At 39.4% G+C, this 25446-nt stretch overlaps 1 protein-coding gene across 10 annotated transcripts in view; it reads left to right on the top strand.

The window, feature by feature from the left end:
- The first annotated feature begins 3082 nt into the window (after positions 1-3082).
- INPP4A (inositol polyphosphate-4-phosphatase type I A) overlaps positions 3083-25446 on the top strand; it is a 110555-nt gene continuing 88191 nt past the window's right edge. For 9 of the 10 annotated variants that reach the window (XM_057381498.1, XM_057381494.1, XM_057381497.1 and 6 more), the window contains exon 1: positions 3083-3179. The gene's annotated coding sequence lies outside the window, so the exon portion shown is untranslated. The remainder of the gene's footprint in view (positions 3180-25446) is intronic. The other variant, XM_057381495.1, reaches the window with a different exon arrangement.

Genomic DNA, 25446 nt, shown 5'->3' with positions numbered 1-25446 from the left:
GCGGAGCGGGGGGCAGCGGGGAGAAGGTGCGGGGCCGGGCGCCGAGCGCGGCGGGGGCGTGAAGCTGCGGCGGGAGGCGCCGGACGCGCACGGCCGAGCCCCCATCTTGGGAGGCCCTGCCCGGCGGGGCTCGGTCGCCGGCGCTGTCACCGGCAGCGCTGCCGGTTGTGGCGGTGTGCGCTCGGCGCTCCCCAGGCTCGTCCCGAGCCGTGTCCGGCTGCGGCGGTGCGTGTGAACAGCGTGTGGGGATGGTACAACCCGTAAACAGCCGCCTCCGGGGGGGCGCGGGAGCGAGACATCGAATGCAGAGATGATGTTTAACCTCCCCGAATTTATTACAGGCCGGGTTGCACCATTCCTTTCCCATGTTGAGAAGCCTTAAAAGGAAGCAGATTGTGTGTTTAGTTTGGTGCATATTTCAGATTTTTGCCCGTTTATTGAGCTGGAATAGGGTTATGAAATATGGTAGAAATGCCTTTGCAGTASTGATGCACCATCATCCGTCTTATGTGGGTTTGGCGGAGCAGCACTAAGAATGAACTTGAAGCTTTATCTYAGTGGCGTACATTCCGTACCATAAGTAAAGTCAATTCGTGCTGGTCAGAGCCCAGCAAGGACTGCAGAGACACTAGAGGGGCTTTTGCCTAGATGGTTCAGCATCCAGGTGTTGACAGAAGCTCTCCATTCGCAGGCCTGTATCATCCTTTCTGCAGAAGCCTCTGGTGCTAAGCTTATCTAGGCTGGCAGTAAATATCCAGTTGGGAAGGTCTTGCTGGGTTACTTCTTAAGCAACAGAGACAGAGACTCATCTTTGTCTCTGCCCTCAAACTCTAAAATACCCTGTCGTGCTGAAAACAAGATTACTTTGCAGTTTCCTGTTGCAGAGCAACTGTGTTGCTAATACTTTTCACAAAAGCTCTTAATTAAAAGCTTATTAAGTTTTTCTTCCTGCTTCTGAAGATCTTAATTCAGTGGGCTGCCTTGCTTCTAGGAACTCAGAGAATGCATTATCTTGCCAATTTTTTTACAAGTCTCTCTGACTCGCTACGCAAATGTTAGGTGGGAGCAAATGGCGGGTGGGGGGGCGTATGTATTTTTGGCAGGAACTTGACATTCAGTGTTCTTAAATTTAGAAGTTCTGGCACTTTCCAAACTTTGAGGTGGATGTGACCTCTTTTACTCACTGCTCCCTGCTGCAGTACCAATCTGATAGCAAATCATGATTTCAGGGCTGTTTTCAAGTATCTGTATCTAGGCTGTATTCATTTTGCTAGATAGATGACAACTTTGCGTATGATTTAATTTATTTTTAATAAGCTAATTTTGACTTAATCTGTAGTGGGTGGTAGCTTTCAGGGAGCCATGGAGAAAAAAAAGAACCCTGCCAAAGTGTGGTAAAAGAGCCATGTAATCTTCAGAGGGTGTTTGGCTCCATTACTGAAGACAGTGATGACACCTCTGCAGAAACTTGCTACATCTGTCTTGCTTGCTGTCAGCTGAGACAAAAGGCTGTGCACCTTCTCCAGCTGCAGAATTTTCAGTCGTAACATCTCGGATATATTGAGGGTTGGATGTCATTAGTCATCTCTTAGACCTGTCCAAGTCCAGTCTAATTGTACAGATGCTGTGTTAAATGGAAGCTCTCCCTATGGAGTGAACGGACTGCTAAGAGAAATGACTGCTTTGTTTCCTATATGTTCTGGGTCCTCAGCCTCTGTCTTATTTTACTAGAATTAGGAAGGAAAATGAGAAGGCCAAAGATCCACTTTCAGTTCTTGTTTCCTTGTTAAGATTTAATTCAGGCTTCTGGGCTGTGCTCTGCTACTGCAAATTTTAATTGCCCAATTGCTAGTGTGTAAGATGCACCATTAGAATATAAAAATACCTCTTGGACCCCCTGTGCAGATATCTTAGTTGGAAAAACTTCCCCATTTCTTGACTAGATATGAAGAAAAATTGTCCTTCTTGGAGATGAAATTTGAAACCTCTACCTGTTGTCCTTAATGAGRGATGGGAGATCAAATAATGCAGGCAGCACAGCTCGGAGCTCTGTCTTACACGCTCTTTGCTTCTGCTTGCCACTTCCTTTCCTGTTTCTTGTTTGACAAAGTGAATTTCCTCTCCATTGTTGGATTATCTACCTAAATCTCAAACAGACATCCTTTGCAGAAACATTGTTGGAAAATGTTGTTGACTTCGGAAGAAGAAAGCTTTAGGGTGTATCTATTTCATCCACATCTGTCCAACAGATAGACTTAGCCTCAAATGTGTTTAAATCACACCTATTACTGCTTTATCTAATGTGATAAGCTTTTTACTACAGATAAAGTTGATTCTCCTGGCTCTCAGAAGGAGGAAATTTCCCTTTCCTGCTTCACAGGCATTTCCTGCTACCATTGCTGTCCTTCCTTTTCTTCCCACATTCTGTTCTCTGTAGTGCTTTGCTTACTGTAAGGGGAGTGTTGCCACAGACTGATGGCATGTGAGGCAAAACCAAGGAACAACCAAGACAGAGCAGGTTGAGAGCGAAGAGTGAATCAAGTGTAGTACAGAAAACAACAGGGACATTTGTAAATTAAGACTGAGAGGAGGGCGTGTATCTTGACTTCACAGGGGAGTGGTGGGGTCATAGCCAGTCTTTGTGGTTTGTGTGGTGCGTGGTAAGGGAGGGGTGCAGGAGATAATGGAAGGTAAACACTCCAGSCTTTTCTGGCAGTTACTGCTCTGTTTTCCCTGTACCAGAAACTGGGGTTAATGACATTGCATGAGCCAACACAGGTGGTGCTTCTGTCAGCCCATTGATCCAGCCACTTTTCAGTCTCCCGAGAAAATGCAGGTGCCAGTACTGCAGAAATATGTTGGCACTTCCTGAAAACAGCATTTGAAGTCTTCAGTGAAGTGTATTCAGTCAGCAAAAAAGCTATTTCTGGACTTCCATTGAGTGTGAAATTCTTGAAAGTATGATAATTTTACCAAATATGCAATAGTGAATTGGGAAATGTAATTACCAAGGTACATCCTAACTTAGCTAAAACCATCTTGATGGAATGTAAGAGAGTAATGTAGTTTCCCTCCTAGTTTCCAGGCAAGCTGATGTCTTGATCTCAGGTAAAGGAGACTCTGTCCAACTTGTCCTCTATGACCAAGGATTTCTCTGCAGCAGAGGTTTGTGAATGTGCGTAAGTATCCACTAAAAATATTCATTGTGTACACCAGTGAGATACTACTAAGACCTTGTATGAAACCAGCAGGATATTTCCAAAAAGATATTGACGTTCTTGAGCTGTTATGTTTAGACCTGGCCCACTCATGCAAATATGAGCCCTTCAAGGTTCTTGTGTATCTCACAAATGCCTGCATCTTGTTTGTGCATCTACTGCTGTGGTGTGCTGAGAGAGAAGCCTGTTGTGCGTGAGTAGCTTCTCCCTAAATACAGCTGTTTTCTTCCAGTTTATTGCAGAACAGATCTTGTGAGGGAGGTAACTGAGTGAGGTGAAAGGGAGTGGCGTAGGAGAAAAGGAGTTGTGGGTATAGAGGAGGGATCTGTAGGGAAATGCGTGTAGAGGATAAAACAGTACAGGAAAGAGAACAGATAATGAAAGAAATATTCATTCAATGTGCTTCTCATCAATGCTTTGTACCATTTGCCAGTGGAGCACTTGGGAGTTGTAATTTCTGAAAAAAATCTGGAAGCATTCCAAACCTGTATCTCCAGCTGGGATGTGCTTGGGGAAGATGCAAAAACAGGGGCTGAGCTTTATAACTGGACTTCCCTGGCAGATGTATTCTGAATCTGAGCATATGGGAAACAGGTGGGGCTGTGCTGCTCTGGGTGAGAACCTGCAGACAAAGGCCTGGTACAAGATTTGTGTGTTGTAACTCTCATCACCAGGTAAGACGCTTTAGAGATGCTGGGGTCATCAGCTCACAAGCACAGTTATTTTAGTGTTGTGTAACAAAGTAATATGTTTTACCATGCATCCAAACTTTTAGAAGAATAATTATTCTTCCCACCATATGACTAATTACAGGAAGCATATATGTACAGGTGTAGCAAATCTTTGGAAACAGCACACTTCATTTCCTTGGGGCAGTTTATAGCAGAGGTACCCTTACTGCAGTGTTGCAAACTGTGCAGAATCCTGCAACTGTAATCAGTTCCTGTGAATGCCTATGCACATGCTCAGTTCCCTCCTTTTATACAAGGCTAGAAAGTCCAGATTAACTCCGTGCTTGAAAAACTGCTTTACCCTGCTGTATCACTGARTTTTCTCTTAACTTCCTTCCAGCAAAATGAAATGTGATTAGAAAGAATTTTATGCCTGCAATTTCTCTTTGCCCTGAGTAGGACAAGTCTCTAAGATGGAAATTACAGCTAGCAGTGGGGGCACGGGAATTTGTTCAGAATTGGTTCTTCCACTCATTCTCTGTCATTAAACCTGTTGTGTTGAAATGCAGTGCTGGGTTAATGCTAAGGTTAGGCATTGGAACTTACTGTAATTCTGGTTTGTGTTTGCTGCAAGTCTTAACCCTTGGCAGTCAGAAGCTTGGAAGACTTAAGAAGAATTTTTAAACAGCTGTCCAGTCTTTAGGGGTTATAATAAGGCTTCAGAATTAAATGGCTGTGTGTAAGGTTTTTAAAAATACTTGGTCTGCTTGGAATGCTTGGTCTGCTGCTGTTCTTTTTCCAGCTCTTTTTCTACATTTTCTCTGTGGTGACCAGTGTTAAGGGAATAGTTTGTCATAGTCTGCTAAGCCTCTAATTTTTCAAGTGCTCTTTCAAAAAACAACTTGTGGGGTTTTTTTGGTATTGCTCAGAATAGAGTAGGTATTGATCTCTAAAAATCACTAAATACTTRAATTATTTTAGTTTTTATTTTTTCCCTTACCCACCTACATTTTATCTTGCCACTAACAATTTTTTCGATCTTCTAGCTACWTTTTACATTCACTAGGCTGGAAACTGCTACCTCCCACAGCAGGGCAGGTGGAATGAAGTGTGTCCCTACGCTTCAGCAACTTTAGTGCAAAGTTCAGCAGCTTAATTTAAACYGTTGGCTTGACATTTCTGAAGAGCGTTCACTTGATCTGGTCCATTGACTTTGCCTGGGAGGTCGTAAACTTRAACAGCAGTGTGCTACTGTCTTCAGTCACCACAGCTTCTTGCCAAGCTCTTTGTGCCATTTTACTGTTACATTTTTTACATTAAGTGCTAAGTGTTAGTGCATTGGTAATTCTGATAACTATTCTGTAAATTGAACATGTCATAATTTCTTTAAAAAAATGATTCTCAGGTATTGCCTTGTGGAAGATGCTGAACATAAAATGTACAATCTGTGATAAGTSTTCCTATCCAGGACCAGAGGTCTGTAGAACATTTCTCTGGTGCTTTGTGAGTATGGACATAATCTGCACAAGAGAATTATCTCATGGGTGTCTTATCCCTTCCAGGCTTTATGGGTTACTTTCTAAACTTCGAAATAGTATGATATCACACATTACAGTTACAGCAACAATTCATAAGATCCCAGTAGGTAATAATATCAGTAGAAAAGTCATGTGTATTTATTCATGTTTGAAAGCTGGAGTTACAGTTAGAWTCTTTAAGCTTTTGGCCTGTAAATCTTAACTCCCTCTGGATTCATGAACTTGTTTTCTTGTCAAGTCTCACAACTCATATGTTTTCAAACATGGTTGAACATTTTCCTTGAGGTTTTCTAGTGATCATAACTTCTACTCCCAAAGTGTGGATGGATCGTCCATAATAATTTCTGGGACTGGGAGAAGTATTTGGAACTGATGCTCTTCTRGATGGAAAACAATGCTGCTCCATATAAATGTAGGGGCATGAACAGGCATGAAAACAGCATTTTAAACCACAAATGACCTACACTGCTGTCAAAATAGCTATCTTAAAAGAGCAATCCATGTAACCACAGTTTGGCTTTGTGGATTCCAATTATGCTAAATCTTTAGTTAGATGATCTACTTTTCTCTTGTATTTAGTGCACAGGAGGAGTCTAATCTGGGGATGAACTGTTCAGTAAAGGACATCMGTGAGTGTAACAGCTTCATTTTTTKCAGAAATTGGGAATTATAGAGCAATCAAAGCAGGAGATTAAAGGAAGAGGAGGACAAAATTCTTTTTTAATTGAGAGTTGCATCCGTCCAGGGTCCTGTGATACTCCCCAGAGTTTCTGTGTGGTKCAAGGCAAGTCTTTGAAAATGTTTCTTTTACCTTTGGTCAGTACAATATTATTCAGGTTTTGTGTGCCTGATTACGATCTGGTTTCAGTTTCATAGAACTGCAAAGCCCCTCCTAGCTATTTCTGCATGTATTATGTAAAAGGCTGAATATTTCCAAAGTAGAATCACAGGTGTCTTCAGTTGGACACCCAAGCTAGTTGRTACTTWAAAGTTTCTRTAGAAGCTGRCTCATTCTCCCTTGAAATACCTCTYTTGTCCATTATCCTTCCCATTCTCAGAGATGCCTCTTTGCACCAGTGACTGATCCCCTTGGTTTTTCTTCTTATGCTACTTGTCCCATCTCTTTTTTTTTGCCCATTCTTGGCAATTTCCCAGCTCTTTACTGCAATGATTCCTCTCAGCCAAGTTGTTTCTGACCTTATTTCTRCCTCCAGACCTCAATCCTGCCCTTCTGACAATATGCCAGTATTGCTGTTCAGTTACTTGTCCTGCTTCTTTGGTTTGRCCATCTTCCCCTATGTTTTTGAATTTGGTATTTCTTTGCCATTCCTGAAGGCTTGTCATAGAAAAACAAGTTCTCTTGGCTGAGTTCAATATTCAGCCAAACTGATGAATGCTTATTGTAAGGAACTGTAGTTTGAACCCCTTGGGGAGCCTATAAGGCAGTGCATGTGCAGTTATGTTACCTGTGGAAATCAAGAGTACTCATTCTTTTGGCATCTTTGGAGATTTTAGTTGTGACTATGACTTTTCAAAGTATTAGAATGGAAAGACTGATGGGGGGTTCGTATTATGAAAAACATATTTTTCTTTAGACTTTACTCTTGGTAGTAGGYGAACTGTTTTAGCTGAAACCAATGATTGCTCTTTAAAAACCAGTCTTAGACAAACCCTCAGCATACAGAATTTCTGGGCACACAATTTGGAAAAATTTAAGCAAATGAAACCAATGGTCTTTTAAGAAATGATGTTGAGTGGGCATAGTTRCAGATAGAGATGCTATTGGTCCCCCCTTYTGATTGCTCYTCTCTTGCTGAACAGTTAGAAAGTRCTTTACAAAATGTTCATTACAAAACTTCATGGGAACCCATGTGTCTCAGCTGTTCAGTGGCATGGCAGCCTCATGTKTGACATACAGTGGCATATGAGAATTTTTTAAAATACTGTGATACTAGTGATGGCATTTAAATGACTTGGCCATTAGAAAAATAGGGGAAGTCTTGTGTTAGTAAGGAACTGCTTTCACTGTAAACAGAGATTTTCCATCTCTTCCCCTTTTGGTAAGAACAGTGGAAATGTTGAAGTGCGTCTTCGCTTTGATGTATAGCAAAACTCTCTTGTCAAGCAATGTACCTTTTCTCAAACAACTGCGAGGAAACGTGTTGAGCAATAACCCAAAATGTATTGTTGCTGCCATCTAAGTTGTCAGCATTACTTAGGTTTTTTTTATTCTCCTAATAGACAGACTCCATCTTACAAAGTTTTGTAAGACTTGAGAAAACTACACGTGCTCTGATTGAATTTTTTTTACAATATGTTTCTTTTGGCAAGAACAGATTACCCAAGAATAYGTGTTCCTGTTAGTTTGGCCCAGTCTATATTTTAGTGAAATTACCCTTTYCAAGAAGTATYRGGAAGAACTGCATTCTGCTAGAAAYACTAGTGGCTATGGTAGCAGTGCTAGAGATRCAGATGTCCAACATGAGCTGTGGATTTACAGCTTCACTTGATTTAGAGGTGGGTGTGGAAACAAGCCTTGCTAGTTCTATGTCAGGTTCTCACTTAGCTTTCTGTCTTCGTTTGTGCTCTCTGTGTGATGGTGTTTGAAATGTTCTGTACTTARTATATGAATGGCAGGTTGCAGTTCRTGTTCCCAAGAGGCATTCAAGCTGGAAGCAAGCAATCTTTTATGACCAGAAGATTATATACTCTATAAAAAGAAAACACAGCAAAATAGAGTTAGTCAATAAATCTCTGTGAAAGTTCCTGTGTGAGTTTGCAATGAGTTTAGATGTCTGTGCTCTATGCAGTTTTGGGAAGATTTCAGACTAAGTCTTATTAATGTATATAATGAATGTGCCTATGTAAAATATTTAGCAGTTCTATTGTATAGCATAGGTAGCCCAGTTACAGCAGAGCAGTAGGTGTCTGGGTGCTGTGAGAAACTGGGATCTTCAGCACCCTGCAGGTTGGACATGAACTGAGCAATTGTATTAARATCTCATAGGTAAAATGAGCATACTGCTAAAAATGGACCAGTGAGATGTAAATAAAGCCATTAGAAGTCATCACAGGCCCACTGTTGGCTCTTGGTGTGTGTACTGTGCTGCTTTTCAGTGAGTGCATAATATCTGTTACTTCCCAGCAGGAAAATATTGCCCTGGGAGAAGAGATGATGTTGGAGAAGCAGSTCAGCAGTTAAACTAGTGTCTGCTAAGCACAGGGAGTCTTTGAGAGCTGTTCTAAAAACACWGCTTTCCAGAACTAGCAGAAAGCAGGTACTTGGGACCAGAAAGCATCAATGTCCAGGGAGGATCAATGTTTTTCTAGAAAGATTTCTTCTCTCAGGAAGAGCAGTGAAAACTTCTGATGTTTTGTTATGTAAATGTCACATCTCACATAGACCTGGCGTATTTGTTCTTTATTCTGTGGTTCTGTTAAGTTTCCTCCTTGTTTTGTTTCTGTCCTGTTGCCCTAAAGGTACAAAAGGACGTTTTCCCCCTTGTTTCCCTTACCTCAGAGTTGACTCGAGGGTGCCTCAGTTTGGACAGTAAAATGGCCCAGTTTGGACAGTTGGAACAGCAGAGTACCATTGTATTACCATCTTGCTGTAGCAGTCTGGGATTGCTTTGAGCATCTGTTTAGGAATGGAGTGCTACAGTATCCAGAATGTGTTTGTTCCTGAGGTATTTGCTGCTGTGGGGAGAAAGAAGGCAACAACGAAGGACAACATAGTCCTCTCCACTGCAATGTTTATATGAACAGGATAGTTCATCCTAGGAAATTTCACTAGAACCTGTCTTCCCTACCATATCTGACAGATAGGGGCTGGAATACCTCTGCATTGTGGTRGAGTAGTTTTCTGCAAGGATGCCTCAGAGAGCTTTCAGTTTGAGAGTGGAAGTTCGTAAGTGCACCTTTTTACCCCTCCCAGTTCCACTTCTTACTGTGGAAATTTGCATTTGTCATGGGTAGCTGGTGCACTTACTGGTGAGATTTATGGGAAGGAAAATAGTTCTTTGAAACTGGTTCTAAGCATCCAATATTAGGTTATTTTAGGAGAAGATGTAGTAGCCGTGTCTCAAGTAAAATAAGCCATGAGCCTGAGTTTTACATGAAGCATTTAAAAATGGGTATCAAGAAATGTATGTGACAATAGTGTTTTCAACCTTGGGCATTTGGAAATTACAGCAAGCCTTCAAAATTGTGAGGCTTGTTGAAATAATCCTTGCCATAGACTTTGTATTTGTCTCCCAGCTTTGGGAGCTTTTAGATTGCTCCCTGGTAAAAATAATAGAACAGCATGCTGTGTGGTCACCTGAAATTCTGCTCTTCCTGAATGGAAAGCATTTATTTTCATGCTGCTCTCATACTGTGACCCTTCCTGTCAGGATGAATGCCCTCCCAGAAGCCTTGCAAGATTCTGAAGTAAGGTGTACCCTGATAATTTCCATCTGAGACCTGAGATTTATAAATTAGAGCTGCTGAGATTTATAAATTAGAGCTTGTGAACAGTTGGGGTAATTTAAATTGTGAGATCTAAGGATTGGAGGAAGCAGGAAGTGCTGAAAATCCATCTGTATTCCTGCTCTTTTTTCTTTGTTTGTGTGTTTGTTTATTGTTTAGCATCCAAGTTGGAGAGCCCATGAAGACACATTCCTCTAGGAACGGTGAAGTTGTGTAGCTCTGGAAGGAGAATTTCAGTTTACCTAAAATGTTGCAAGATGTTGGGAATAAAAAAAGAGAAAATGTATTACTTCTGTAAGTAGAAGAAAAAGGTTGGGTTTTTTTTTTTTTTTTTGCAATGGCCCCTTTTTCTTCATTGCTGTAGTAATGATTGGAAATTTGGTTTGGACTAGAATTTAGATCAGTTGAAACATGGAAGCCAAGAAGGTGGCAAGAGATGTAGCTGGACAGAAAGGGTACTTGCAGAGCACAAGTTGAGAGGCATGGGCTACCTGTGAAAGTATGACAGGATTATATGAGTTCTAGGCACACAGACTTTAAAAGACTTTGACATCAGTTTATGGAGAAGATAGGGAATGTAATTTATCTGTCCTTTTAATGGTGTAGTTACTGGGAAGGAGATAATGGAAGACATTCTAGAATTATGATTGAAGATCAGGATAACATAAAGAGATGCAAGATGGAAGATTTGAAAAAGAAAAAAAAAACCCACCAAAACAACCATCAAAGAAAAAAAAACAAAATAAAAAAGGAGGGGAAACTATGAATTCTAAGTTAATTTTGGTACCAGTGAATTAACAGAATTAGCAGTGAGAAAGTAAAAGTACACAAAAGTTTAGAAGTTGGGAGATTTGCATTTCTCATAAGGAAAATGAAAGGAGAAGCAGTCCTCTGCATGATGAATTTTCAAAATACTCAGCTAATGCTTGAAAGGAATACCTTCAAGACACTGTGTGAATTAGAAGGTCCCATACAGAGGCTGTGTAAAGTTTTTAAGTGATAAGAATTTGCTTTGCTTTCAAAATCAGTCTTCTAAAGCATAAAAGGAAGAGGGAAAACTTAGAAGTGAAGCATGAGGTTCCCATGTTGACTACTATAGATACTTAAATCAAAGAAAACCATTAATTGTAGCTGATGCATATAGAAATAGTATTTCACTTTGCATGGTTATCCTAAAATACTCTCAGCTACTTTGATTTTAGTGATAATGGTTAGTAATAYGAAAAYTTCTTTACTGGCTACCCTGTGGGTWGAAAGAAATATGCAAATGTAATTAATTTCCAGAGAGGAAGAAAGATAACTTAAAAATAAAACCATGGTTGTTCAGTTGACAGTCTTCAACAAGACATTGACACCAAGGAAATGGCTTATTATTACATTGTTGGTAACTCTGCATTTGTGATCTCATCTTTCCTGTTTCCCTCATCTGCAAGGTACATACCACTTTCTACTCTTTTGGTCCAAAAAGGACTCTTTTTACTTTTGACAGGGTGCTTGATTAGGATATTTGTCAAAGTGAAACACTTGTGGTTGTTGTGTGTTGAAGCTGGAAGTTTGATGCATTACTAAAATGTTGCCTTGCAGTCCTTCCTGTCAGGTAGCTCTGAGTACCATGGTATATGGGATATAAAGGATTTTTTTTTTTATTTCCTACTGAACCAAAATTAAGAAAGATCCYACAGGTAATATATCCTTGTGCAGGCTAGGCAGCATGAGAAGTGGTTCTAGTCAGCCTCTGTCTCTGAAGAGCTGCTTCCTGACGTTCCCAAATGTTCCCAAATGGCAAGTCTTTCCAAGCTGTCAAATGGAAGTCAGTCCSCTTCCATCCCATCACCTGCCTCCCTGTTTGCTTTATAACAGCTGTTCTACCCTTTTACAAGGTGAATGGGTGTGTGTGTAGGAATGGTTTGGTTAACAGTATTTAATGTGCAGGTGGGTAACTGTAGAGAAAAGGTTTTTTTTTTTTAGTTTGCTTTCTTTAATTAGAGATAGTTTGCAATGGAGTCTTGCATTTATCTGAGATTGTTTGCTGAYGAGAGTGGGATGATAAAATGGTGCAGGATATGTTTGGGCTCTCCTGTTGTGATGTATGTGGTTGGAAATAAACTGGGTGTAGACGTGGTTTTCTCCTAAATGATGTATTGTACCGSGCTGAGAGCAAGCACAGTGAGTAAGGTAATGGGGAGGTAGAATGGAGGCTGAAAAGGAATATAAAGCCACACATTTCMTTTTATCATTGGATAGTTTTGTTGAGTTGTTTCACATGTTTTTGGGAATTCATTTGAATATTCTTCAATAGGGTTTAGTGAAATTTTCTGGGAGAAAAAGCAACTGCACCTCTATGTGTAATGTKCTTATATTTACCAAAATACCAGCASAGTTAATAACTCTTCTCTTCTTCTGGCAGCCTAGCTAAACCCATTTTCCATGTTGCTGTTGAGGCATATGTYCTGCTCTTTTCCCTCTGATGTTAACATGAAGAAACTCTACCATATGCTGTTCAGATCTGTTATTTTGTGTCTGTGTGCTTCAAATGCTAAAAAAGTCCCTTTCCAGAGACCTCCTGTCACATTCACATTTGAAAGTGCTATTTTGGTACTGATGAGTGAGTATGACATTGCATTTATCAGATACTAAACTCCTCTGCAGCACTCAACATTGGATGCTACCAGGAGTGGAAATAAAGACAGAGTTTAGGCTCAAGAGGGGTGTTCCTGGCAGTAATGATCAGTGTGGATATCCTTGAAATGACAGATGTGAGTGAAGTTGGTAAAAGGAGGAGTAGTAGGGAAGCAGTCTTCTCTCTGAACAGGAAGGGCATTAAGCTAGAGTGGGAGCTGTGATGTCCCCATAAAGATGATATTTACTGGAAAACATGGTGGTGGGTGATGGGAAGGACTTGCAACACATTGGAAGGCTTTGGAAATGTGACACTGTCATCTGTTTACACTGTCAGGCTGACTGGCCTTTTTTTCCTCTGGAAAGGGTTTGCTAACAGCTGTGTGAAAACTGTACAAATGAAGGATTAGCCTCATGTTGCAGCAATAKTCCCTACCTGTTGGAGCTAGAATTTTTCTCTTACATCTGCTTGAATATGAAATCTCTTGCTGTTTGACTTCCAGGCTTTAACTGATTTTCCATATTCAGATGGTGGCTTTCAGGTGGAAGTGGAGACAAATTCTCTCATAAAGAGTCACAGAAAATCTGCTGCTGTCTGCACCTTCACTTTGCTGATACCACAGTTTTAATATCATGCTCTTAATTAATTTTATACCCTGCTTCCATTTCTTCAAGCTAGAAGAATGCTTGAAGCAAAGTGGGTTTGCTTCTGGTTTTGTAGAACTGTTTTCAGGCAAAGTTGAAAAGAAAGAGGAGGTGTGGGGGAGAAACATTGTTGCAATTTGATAGCATATTAAAAAAATTATTGTGAGAAGGTGTGTTGTATCAAAATGAATTGTCTATATTTTTATAGAAGTTTTCATTTCTAATTGTTGTTAATGTAAAATGCAGCACTTGAGATGGCACTGCACATTTTTAATGCTGGAGTTTTATCCTCTCTAGAATAGGGTATTTGCTTAATCATACCTTCTTGGTTTTTATCTGCTTCTTTTCCCACCCATCTTTTTCACCCACAGTTCAGATGACTTGCTGAATATATGTTCTTTGGATTCATCAGCATGAAATTTTGCAGATGACCACCTGTCTTAATATATGTGAAGCTGTGATCACAGTTTTCTAAACAGTGCCAAAGATGCTGAATTATGTTTGCAGTATTGCCAAATCCCTCTAATCAGTCCTGACTGAAAAAAAAGATGGCATAAATCCCAGATTACTAATGTGCTTCAGTGAGTCATTAGCAGTGGTTATCTAGATCTGATTGTCAAAGATAGTTTTTACAAACAGAAATGAGCCAGGACTGGGCAGTAGGGGAACTGTTATGGTGTAGGCTTAGGCAGAGACATTTTTATGTTCTTGGACATGTAGAAGACACTTCTCATGTAACTTGCTCAACATAGTACTTTGTAGCTGGGATCTGGACTACCATGCTCTCTATTGAGCACAAGTGGTAATTCTTTGAGTGCTGTTTTCCTGTTGTTGCATCAGCCATTTGTGTTGTGTGTCTGGAGCCGAGAGGAGAGCAGTGACTTAGCCCATCATCCCGGGGGGTGGTAATTGCACAACCCTGTGGCCCCACTGACACCATCTGAGCAGGCTGTCATGCAGTTTTAGATGTAGGAGTCAGTATGGGGGACCTTCATCCTCTTTTCCCTCCTTTGCCAGGAATAGGGCTGTGTGTCCCCCGAGGCAGTGCAGGATGCTGTCTGTTCCAAATGGAGAGCCCCCTCTGCCACTGAGACCATGAGCAGGTACTGGGGCAGTGTTGGGCCATAGTCACAGAGCACAGAGGAACTCCATRATACTGAAGCAAAATAAAAATGCTCAGCCGTAAGGACTTTCAGACTTGCAGTGTTATCTTCATAACGTGCGTCTCAGGGGATGTTGTTGTTTTCAGGGTGACTATTAACTGTTAAGAGAAYTGTCCATTCCAGAAAGGCACTTTTGCCAACTCTGATGCAAGCCAGGTCTCCCCTTGTGAGCCCCAAGGTGTTTGCGAATGTCATCTTTCTCTTTTGGTTGAAGGTTTGAWCTGCTGAGAGGTCGTGTTTTGACAATTCAGAGTAATTAAGTCTCAAATAGCATATAAATCTTGAGCAACAGCAGCATGTTTTCCTTCCCACTGCAGACCTTGAACTGGAAGACCTTTTCTTAATGAAAAAAGTTGCCTAAAGAGGAAAACGACCTCTTTGCTTAGATCACCTTGGTTTCATACTAACATTAGAAAGACAATTTTCAAAGCTCCTGTCCAGAAATATTTCATAAATGTACAGGCTTAACTGCACAAAGTGATTAAACTTTCTCCTCTATTCAGACTAAGAGCTTTGTTTGAAGAATGTAAAGCACAAGTCTTTTACTTGGACTGATTGCTTTTGCTTTTAAAGCAGTCATTCCTGCTCACTCAACAAGAAACAGGAAAGTGAAGTATGTAATGCTTAATTCTATTYGAAAACATTGGCATGAAAAAAATTCTATACATTTTCTTCAGGACATGTACTCAAGTTGTAAGAGAAAGGATAAAATAATAATTTTACTTTCAGCAGCAATGATGCATCAGTTATTTTTCACATTGTTGCCTGGAAACTTTGGATAGTGATAATTTTTCTGCATGCAGAATATATTTTCTAGAATATTTATTCAATGTTTCACTTTYGTGACAGCTAATAGATGTACTACTGAAAAAAGATTTTTTTTATTTCTATGCCAAAGCTTCAAGATCAATACTAATGAAATATCAATATTTAATTGAATGAAAGTTCCTGTGATATCTATGCTATCATACACTTTCCAAATGCTTTAGCAAGTGTRTACTCCAGATTTTTGRAAAAAAAATTCTCAGCTRAAATTGCAGCAAARCTAGAAATTTAAYTGSTGATATGGGTATTATAAATTCTTTTTTTCTAACATACCTCATATAAATGAAAGTTCAATGATATTTTGCTTGTGTTACTTTAGTAAAAATTTATCTAGTAAACGCTCTCTAAAATCACTAATTGTTATGTCAAAGTATAATACCTTGGAGAGTAGAAATACTTGGATATCTCAAGATGGAGATCTCTCTCTGGGGCATTCTTTAAAAGCAGAGGTAAGAAGYTCTGGGGTTTTTTAGTTTTCATTGCTCAAATTTATAATTATAAGACAAATGTACAATAAATATGGTAGGATGCTTATTTATATTTTGCAAAGAAAATATTTTTCTGAAGACATTTCTTTTCATGATTTAAGTTAMCATTTTCACAGATTTTTTTAGAAGTTTCCTGAATCCTCATTTTTCTGATAAACGTTTCAGATATTCCATGCCTTTCTAGTTAGTGAAGAATGAAATACTCAAGAATAACATTCAGTTTCTGGAGTCTCTATAAAAATACATTTTAGTTAGATGTATTTGACTGTGGGATGTTTTCTTGGTGAAGGAAAAGCAAATCACTTCAGACCAAGGCAACATCATCTACAAGCTAGTCAAATTCCTTTTACTTCTGGGGGGCTGTAGGTCAAAAAGAAGGGGGAAATGATGCTATCTATTAATCAGACATGACAGTAACATCTATTGGGTACAGTGATTGTTTCTGCATAAAGTAAACATGCACTCTGACTTTGGGAAAGTTCTGTATTTCTGTGTGTTTTTACTTTTGTGTGCTAKAAAAACTCTGTTTTTTGTTTCAGATGCTAAATTTGTTCAGATCGTTATTTTCCCTAGACGATTCTAAGTGTAATTAAATGTATTGCACTGTATGGTTTGATTTTTTTTTCCTTTCCTGCAACCATCATCCCTTTTTAAGTAAAGAAAACAAGTACCACAAAATGAATTTCATATTTTTGGATTCCCACATCTATTTATGGCTACTTGCATCGTGGGGGAAAAAATGCACCACGACTCATAGGAGGGTGACATAAAAGGCTATATGTGGTTGTTGACTGCTGAGAATTCCAGTACCTTTTAGAATATTCCAAGAAACAATATAAGCAGAAACTTCACAAGTAGTTATTCAGGTTTTGRGGTKTTTTTGTTTATATTTTGGTACAAGTCACCACCCGGTTTAGAGTCTGCAGGCTTTGCCTTCCTCTATTGTCTCTGGTTTTATGCAAGGAATTGCTGTTAGAAGGGGTGAGTGGCCATGGGTGGACACAAKCTGGAGACATGTGAGGTTGCAGTTGCTGATTACTACAGTGCTACAGTCAATAATGATATTGGTCTGGGAAAAGTTATGTTTTCTWTCCCATGCAGGATGAATGTAGGCTTTAAAGACAGAGAATTTTCTTAATGCATGAGAAATTAAAATCAGTGCTTTTCTTACTGCTCAGAGAAAACCAAGTCTAAAACCAGAAACAACTCATGATGGTAAATTGTTATGATAATTTGTCTTCTGGACAGAGTTGTTGCTACCCTTGAAATTGGTTTTTAATTTCAGTGAAACAGAAAACAAGTGGYACCTGTCTCTTACATAGTGTGTTATTCAGGAGCTCTCCTTGCAAAGGCCAATCACAATATTATGTTTTTTTTCTTTTTACCTGTTGGCTGCTTTCCTCTTTGAACTTGCCTTAATTATGTCAGGTTTGCTTAAGATAAAATTATTTGAACCTACATTTATTATTTTTCTGGTTATRGGCACCCAGAGATCAGATAAATTAGACATCTCTAGATGGTTTTCTGCTCAGAAAAAGATGTTTGTCTACACATCTGTGGGAAAGAAACATTTGCAAATATGCAAACTTACACATGCATGTAAGTTCTGTATATGTAAAAACTCTTAAATTTGGCTTTATGGCTGTGCTGGGTGTGTATTCAGGTAAGTKTGGTCAACAGAAAACAAACTTTTATAGGTAACAGAAGATAGGATGAAAAGATGAAATAATTTTCTGAGGTTTGGGGGTTTTTTTCCCTTTCAAAAAAAGAGTTTCAAGTTCTGTGCTGTTGCAGGAGCGTAAATAGGTTGCAGTGTGTGAGTGGAGTTCATGATGATAAGTATCCAGAGAATGAAGACAACACRGTTCCATCGTCTCTTTGCTTATGATCACTTCCAGGACTCCAGCTGAGGAGTCTTTGTTCTTGGCACTTCTTGGTGACATTAAAAACTGTGAAAGCCAGACACTAAATTGGTCAGAGCAGACCTTTTACATTCTGGCTGTTTTCCTCTCTTTATGGTGTGACTTTTTTCTTCCTCTGACATCCGTGGGTGWTGGATGAAACCTTTACTTCTGTGGAAATTGTACAGACTGGAGATAGATCATAGAATGAAAAAAAACATCTGTACATTTTTGTAGCATGAGCTGACATGGGGAAAGATAATAAGCAATATRCAGAAAACAGAACTACAACTAGAACTAATAGCTCCTTAGTTTTAGATTAAAGAAGTAATTTCTTTTCAATGAATGGTGTCATGTTCTAGTTATCAACAAAGCCTGATAGGTTTAGCTCTTGCAGGTGGGAGTTCAGGTGGCTGCCTGTTGCTTCTTTGAGGAACAGAAAAGCTCAGTTTTAACTTTGTTGTCTCCTTTCTACTTTGCAAACCTTTGAAACCRAGAAATGATTAATTAATGTAATTAAACATAGTTTAAGCAAAGTTAAGGAGTTTTCTAGGTAACTGTTGGAAATGAGCTGAAACAGGATGTGCTTGTTTGCATCAGCACTACTGTTTTTGTAAAGCTTTTTTTAAGTGCACTCGTGTTTGTCTGGGCTTCAGCCCAGTTGTCTGCACGCTGAGAGATGTGAACCTGCTGTTGGAAGTAGGGTGGGAGTGAAGGGYTGGATAGTTTTTTCTACTGGTTTTACTGGTACAACCAACACCAGTCTTGGTGGAACTGACTTGCTGGGTCCTCTAAAGGTAAGYATGTTAGAATGTCTTGTAGCAAAGAGGTGAAAAATTATATGACCTATTATGGCAGGAGTTCATTCTGCTGAAGGTGTGAGCATGAGGCAAGATGWGGTCTAAAGCACCAACAGATTTCATTTGGGACTTGGGGATTGCAATTTAAAGGCAACAGATTTAGTCAGAGGATCCTGAGGTCTCTGCAAAGTTAAACACTTGTTTTCTTTGTGCTTTTAATTTGTGTCACTAGAATACTTAAAGTGGTTTTCTTTATTAAGAATGAAACAAGGAAACAATTGCTAAGGATTTCTCAAGTAGTTTACATTTTAGAGTAGAGGTTCTCCAGTTTTGCTGTCACTTACTTACACCTGTCAAAAAAACCCAGAAACATGGACCMCAGATGTGTTAGGTTTTGCTGATCTGTCCTTCGGATGTGCCTAATGTCCCCACAGATTCCCTGAATTTTTTGTATTCATTGCCAGATGGATTCTTTCAGCCTTGCACAAAGTGAAGCAATTCAGAGTTATATGTAGTTATTGATCAGTGCTTCCTAGCAGTTTTAAAATTCTGAAGGGGACAGGTTTGCACAAGACACCTGAGACACTCGACTGATAATGTGTGTTGGCTTTCTGCTCTTCCTGTGCTCAGAGGCACAAAACTCACGCCTTGGGAAACTGACTTCTTCCTGTTTGTCACCCAATCCTACATATTGAAAACAGCTTGAAGTGGAGCCTTGATGTCTTTCTTGTGCTGAGTAAGTTTTACCAGCATTGGTGAAGTGGAACAGGAAGTTAAACACTGGAGTCAGTGTTTTAAATAACTTCTGTTAAAGAAATTACCTATAACCATGGGGCAAACTACTTTGTCCTTGAGCATTTCTAAAACACAAATTGAAAGAAGTTACTAGAGGGAGAAGGGCAGGTGGTTTTGCTGCTTATCTTGTGGATTTATGGCTCCAGAGGCATGGAGGAGGCATAATTTGAGTAGAGAGCACCCTGCAATGTAGCAATGGCCAGAAGATGCCATTGTCTTTGAGGGAACATGAGAGGGAAGTCTCATGTTGGTGCTGTTCTTTTGACAGAAAAGCCCCATCCTTATGGGGAGAACCAACTTGCTTGTTTTTTGTGGCCACGTACATCCTTCTTTTTGCTACTTGAACCTGGTCTTAAATATTTCTGCAGTATTCCAGTCCAAGTGACTGTATTTGGRTGCAACTACCTTGCTGCCAGTGGTCAGAACTCCCTAGTCAAGCTAGGTGATGAGGTATTTTCTAATAACATTCTTGCACTTGAATTTTTGTCCTTGAGGTCTACAAAGTTCCCTCTGGTAAATCACAGAAGAGTAGAGATTTGAAGTGATGGTGACTTAATTTTAGGAGTCAGAATTGAGACTTTTACCTAGTCTTGCAATGTTAGTAATTGACATTTGAGGAAAACTATGAATATTGCACCGTTTTTAATTCCTGATACACTATATATGTCCACGGGTGCTTTAAAACTTTTGACTCTGCCCCTACCTTGGGGCAACATAWTGACAGAAGGTGTATCTTGTTTACATAATGCTTTTCACAGTAGTTTCATATTTTCAATATTTTTCTGYCTTAATTTTSTTTACAAACAAGCTTTTTCTTYRTTTGATTTTCAGTCTCTYTGAGCARCATTGAGRCAGATGTGGATGAGTATATGCAGTAAGATGGGTAGGTCTGTACCTCTGTACTGTCCTTTTAAAAGTATTTGCTGAATTTATTCTAAAGAGATTCAAGATTTATTGTCTATGTAGCTTCATGTTTTAGGTGACATTTTTTGAGAAATATACTAAGGAATTTCTGGTAAATACAAGAGTTGCTTCTTTGGCACAAATTTTACATTGCTTAAAAAGTGCCAGGAGAAAATGGTTCCTACTTTAACTTTTAAAAGTTACACTCTGAATGATTTTGTGACAGCACTGTTTAAACAATTTGAAGGGTGACAAAGCCCATGGACTTGACAAAATAGAGCAAGATTACTAGAAAAACTAGCTGATTGATTTTGTGTTTTCACCTGCAAGGAAAGGTAAGGGCTTGATTATGGTGCATGTGTGTGTAAATGGCAACATTACCATTAATTAGACCCAAGTGTACAAGTCTCGTCCCATATGTCAGATTGTGTAGTGCAAAAATAGATGATATTTTATTTGTTGAGGCAATGGGATAAAAAATATCTAGGAGATGAATTTTTTTTATGTTTAACTGTGTAATCTCTGTCTAAAATAAAACCTACCAGTCTAATTACTTACCTAAAAAAGACTTTGTCTTTTTTTTTTTTTAAATTTTTTATTTCTTATTAGACTTGTTAGCTCTCAGGCTTGAGAGACTGAGGGAGAGAAAAAGGGCTAACAGTAATTTCCAGAATTGTCTCATTTTTATGCTTGCAGATGATAGTAGGAGCACTCTGGGACTTGGTAACAGTTTAGAGATTAGCTTGGACACATCTTGCTCTGCACCAGCTGCTCTCTGTGCTCTTCCAAATTGAATACTAAGGATGCTCATGTCTTGCTGGGATTAATTTTAGACTCTTTTGAAAAAATAGGGCTGGTCTGCTTTGGTACACAAATTGSGGTATGTTGAGTGTTATGTATGTGAGCTAAAGACAGTTTTTTATTCTGCTGGTGCTGTTTATTCTCCACAGTGCTCCATTTAAGCCRGATTTGTCCTGTACTTCAGCTAATAATGTGTTTAGTTTTTAGAAACTAGGCTGAGACTGGAATACCATAATATTGCTCTCTATTCATCTCTACMTTTTCCACACCTTCCTCCAGTGTTCTTTGTACTTGGAGAAAACTGATGAATAGGAGATTTTGGAGGAAAAAGGATGAGCAGCTCCCCAAAACTTCCAAGACGTAAAAAAGCAATCCTATTATCCTTTCCTCCTGTATTTGACACCYAGCTCTTCAAGAAGACCCTGTACTAAGTAGCTGCTCAAAGTACAAAAACTAGCATGTGGGCTTAAATAGGACAATTAAAGGTAACTTCTTCCAGTGACTGTGTTATAAATTTCAGGGTGTTGGTAACAGAGTATCATAGAAGGGTTAAACTTTGCAGTATGGTTTTTCCTTTTCCCATGTGGCTACTRCAGTATTAGAAGTCAAATTTGCTATGATACCTTTCCAGGCCCGAAGCCTGTGCAGTAGAATATCCTATGGAGGCTCTGCASAKCAGCTCTTCTGGAGTTACTGATGTTTTCCTTCTTGCTGGTGTTTCTGTTGGTGCCACACAATTCTGAAAAATGGCAGTAGAGCCAATTAGCAAAGTGACACTTGGAGAAAGCTTTGTATTGACAATGAAGGAGTATTTCTATCATGTGCCAAAAGGCCAGGAGTTTCAGGGATGGGTGTCCATAAGAGCATCCAAGCTCAGTCTGTCTTGTGTTTTGTGTAACTGTGTTCCACCATACTCAGATATCCTGCAGGACTTGCATCTTGCMTAGCTCCGTATATTGCAGCTTCAGGAGCCAAACCTTTGAGCACTGCTTAATTTTCAGCCAGGAGTTTCTGACTGAGGTGCTGGAAACTTGCATGCTATTGCATTCCCTTTGTTCCATATTATTGCCTTTATTGCATTGAAGAGGCTAAGCAGACCTTAAATACTCCAAGTGAAGTAGCAYTTGCTTTAATGTAAGAATTTGTTGCCTCGTGGTAAGTGGTTAGACCCCTTGAACAAGGATGGGAGTAACTTTTGAAGCCTCTGACTAAGTAGAKCTTTATTGGCTTAGTGTCTCACTTGAGTTCCGGACAATCAGACTCAAACTTTCAGGGAGTGTTATGTTCATTGGAAAATGCCATTGGACCTTTTTCCACTGGGAAACCTATAGAGCTCTTTGTGGCTCTTCAGACAGCTGTGTCAGTGACAGAGGCCTTGTTGCTGTCAGGTCTCAAAACTCTTCTGCCTAAATTCAAAACCAGAGACAGAGCTGAAAAAGTTTGTGTCTTTTTCCCCAAAGAATTAGCAAACAGTTTTTTTATTGCCGAATAATACTTTTGTGAAGCTTTCCTGATGATCTCTTCCCAGGTGCTTTCATCTCCTTTCTCTCCCTTTACTGTCACAGCTTTCCCAGGCATCTCTTTTTGTTCTGAGCAGCCTGTCAATCAGTCAGCTCACTTTTGCCTGGGGAAATGTGTGCCTGTCTTTGCCTGAATCCCACCTGTCCTGAATCCACTGCTTTGCATCTTTTTCCATCACAGAGACTGTGCTGTTTTTCCTGCCCTGCCACACTTTCCCCTAAGATGACCTGCTGTGCACTTCTGCCATTGCCACTCCATTTCCTGTTCTCTAAACCAGTTCACCCCATTAACGAACCACCACAGTGTTATTAACTTCTCACCTTTCAAGACCATATGCTAAGAGCTGCTCTCAGTTTGGTGTTAACTGGAATTCATATCCTGTTGATGGTAACACTGATCTTTGCCTTGCTGAGAGTCTTGATTCCCCAGCTCTGGCATTTCCTCAGTTTCTTACMTTGTCTTCTAAACAATGTCATACCTCACAGTCAGATTCTTCMCATCTGTGTTCTATTTTGAGTTCTGCTTCTACTAGATAGCTATTTAATTGAAGCCAATGCAGCATTTCTTTGTATCTTYTGTGGAATTTTTTATTTGTTGGTAGGCCTGATTGGGGCATAGTAGCACCAGCCCACTTCATCCTCTCTCTGGTTTTAGAGGGAAGCAATTGCTTTTACAGAGATGATTTGTGACAGAATCTAAGTCAGCAATAGCTCCTGCTTAGCTTAGGTGCTCTGAATTGCACTCTGTCTGTTTTCTTGCTGAAAAAGTAGAGAATACAGTACATTTTCTGACTTGTCTGGACATCCTTAACTTAGTCTATTCATCCTCCATGTTGCATGTCGGGGTAGCATGAATTGTAGTGATTTTCAACCTCTTAAAGCGATGAGAGGTGTACAGAATTTTAAGGTATGACTTTTWAGCTGCTGTTCTTAAGTATTCCTTTGTTCTGAGTTAGCAGGCTGCATCTGTAGGAGGAATAAATAGGTTTGTTTCTTAAATGAAGTCTTTTTCTTTTCATTTTTTTTTCCCTTAATGGGGCATTAATCAATGAAAAAAAATTACCTATTTTTTCTTTTTAATACCTAAATTACAGGAGTTTGCATATTGGAGCAATAAACCTGAAAAAGCTTCTCTTAAAAAAACCGGACTAAATTATTAGACGTAAGATACCAAAAATATATTTCTTTCCTGTGTGGAATTCTTTTTCATGTGGGTGAAAAATTATTATTTCCTTTTCACTCTCCTGTATTGGTGCTGATTGCTAGCAGTTTCATGCAAAGTTTGCTACCATTTGTAAAAAGGCTCAGGCATGTCTTAATTATATTTTTTTATACCTGCAATCAGTTATTTTATGAGAGGAAGAGCTTGGGGGGAAAGAGCAGGTAGAAGAAATATGCCTCACTTTTGTACAAGAAAAAGGCTTGTGTTGACAACCTATTATAGTCTATAAAAATAAATTTTAGCTTATTTATAGAAAGCTGKCAAAGTGTCAAGTTCCTTTTGAAATAGTATTTAGCCAGTATTTGTATGGTTTCAGCCTATTATATGAATTCCTAAAACAGGCAGGTTATTTAGAAAMTCTGACCAACAATTGTTGCTAAAATCTTACCCTGTTCTAGACCTACTGTGAAAAAAAGACACCCATACTTACTGGTTTAATGTGAGGATAGCTTTTACCTGTCTTTAATTTTAATGTTTCTGTTTCCTTTTCCATCTTAGCTACAGCTGTAACACTGAATTACTGCCTGTGTATTTTAAGARTCCTTCCACAGTTATGGGTGTGGATGATGTAGTTTCCATGCTCTGTATTCTTCCTCTTTGCTCAGCTTGCTGTCTTTGTTCACTTTCCGAAGGCTTTGCCTGGAGGGTTACTAGAATTGTTTTTCACAAGAGAAATTAACAGAGAGTTAGTGTTATTTTTGGAATATAGCAATCAATGAAGTGTTTTTATACTACCTATATTTRTGGCTCTTGCTGACTTGTACTGGTGTTTTTGTGTTTACAGCCAGATCTTTTCTGTAAATCTTCTTTATCTCWAAAATGATGTAATGAGTTTTTGAAATCCTCAGCTTGTAAAAGTGAATGWAGTTTGGCATGCACCTTTCTCAGAATGTGACTGTCATTTAATAAATAGTTCTTTGAAGAGTTCCACATTGACTAGAGTAACCTCACAAGACTTGGATAGGAGATAAATTGATATCATCCTTCCAAAACTTAGCATTATCCCAGAATTACTTAATATTACCCTAAAGAAAACTTGTCCAATATTAAATGCACTAATTAGAGCTTAAAATTCAGTTCCCAAGACTCTTTGCCTAATGTCAGGCAAGTAATGAATAAAATCATGACTAAGTGAGGTGGGCCCTAGAAACTTGTGTCTCCAAGCCTCAGACTCAATCTGCTTCATTCTTCMATTTGAAAGAACCAAAACAAAACACAGCTATCCAGTCCCACGCCTTATCCTCCGACAAAAATCCAAAATAAGCTGGGGGAAGGAAAACCAGCCTTCCTCTGGTTTGGGTTAAAAGCTGTGAGGTGATCTAAAAAACAGGTAATGAGGATGTAATCTAATCTCCAGGTGGATGCTTTTTGTCTATCCTCWCTCTGTCTCAGATGCAAAATACATGCTAACAGACCTGTCCTTTTCACCAAAGCAAAGGGAAGGAGGCCTTGCTTCTGTGGCCCAGTCAGGCTGGAAGGAACAGCAGCAGCTCCAGATGTGCAGAGTCCTGTGGGCTGTGAGCACTGTGAACATCATCAGACAAGCACAGGAGCAGCCATCAATTCAAGGCAGCTGAAGTACATCACAGACAGAATTAGAAAAACTTCCATTAGAATGGAAGTGGGAGAGAGCAGGTTTTATTGTCTATATATTACAAAAAGATGATGCTAGTAGTCTTACCAGTTTAGATTGGTGCAGTTTAAGTATAAACAAGRAGCTGTGTGTTAACATAAAATTCAAGGTCTCAAAGTCTTTTCCCAAAACACTGTATGATGCAAGCATCTGTAATCTCTGGTCTCACCTTAGTCACCAAGCCATCCCATGCCATGAGACCTTTTACTGTACTAGAAAGTGAAAATAGTCTAAACA

This window comes from Malurus melanocephalus, unplaced genomic scaffold (assembly GCF_030028575.1).
Source record: "Malurus melanocephalus ecotype Western Australia unplaced genomic scaffold, MMel_1.1 scaffold_512, whole genome shotgun sequence".
Taxonomy (NCBI): Eukaryota; Metazoa; Chordata; class Aves; order Passeriformes; family Maluridae; genus Malurus; species Malurus melanocephalus.
Note: the sequence above shows the minus strand (reverse complement) of the source record. Positions and strands in the feature narration are given on the sequence as shown.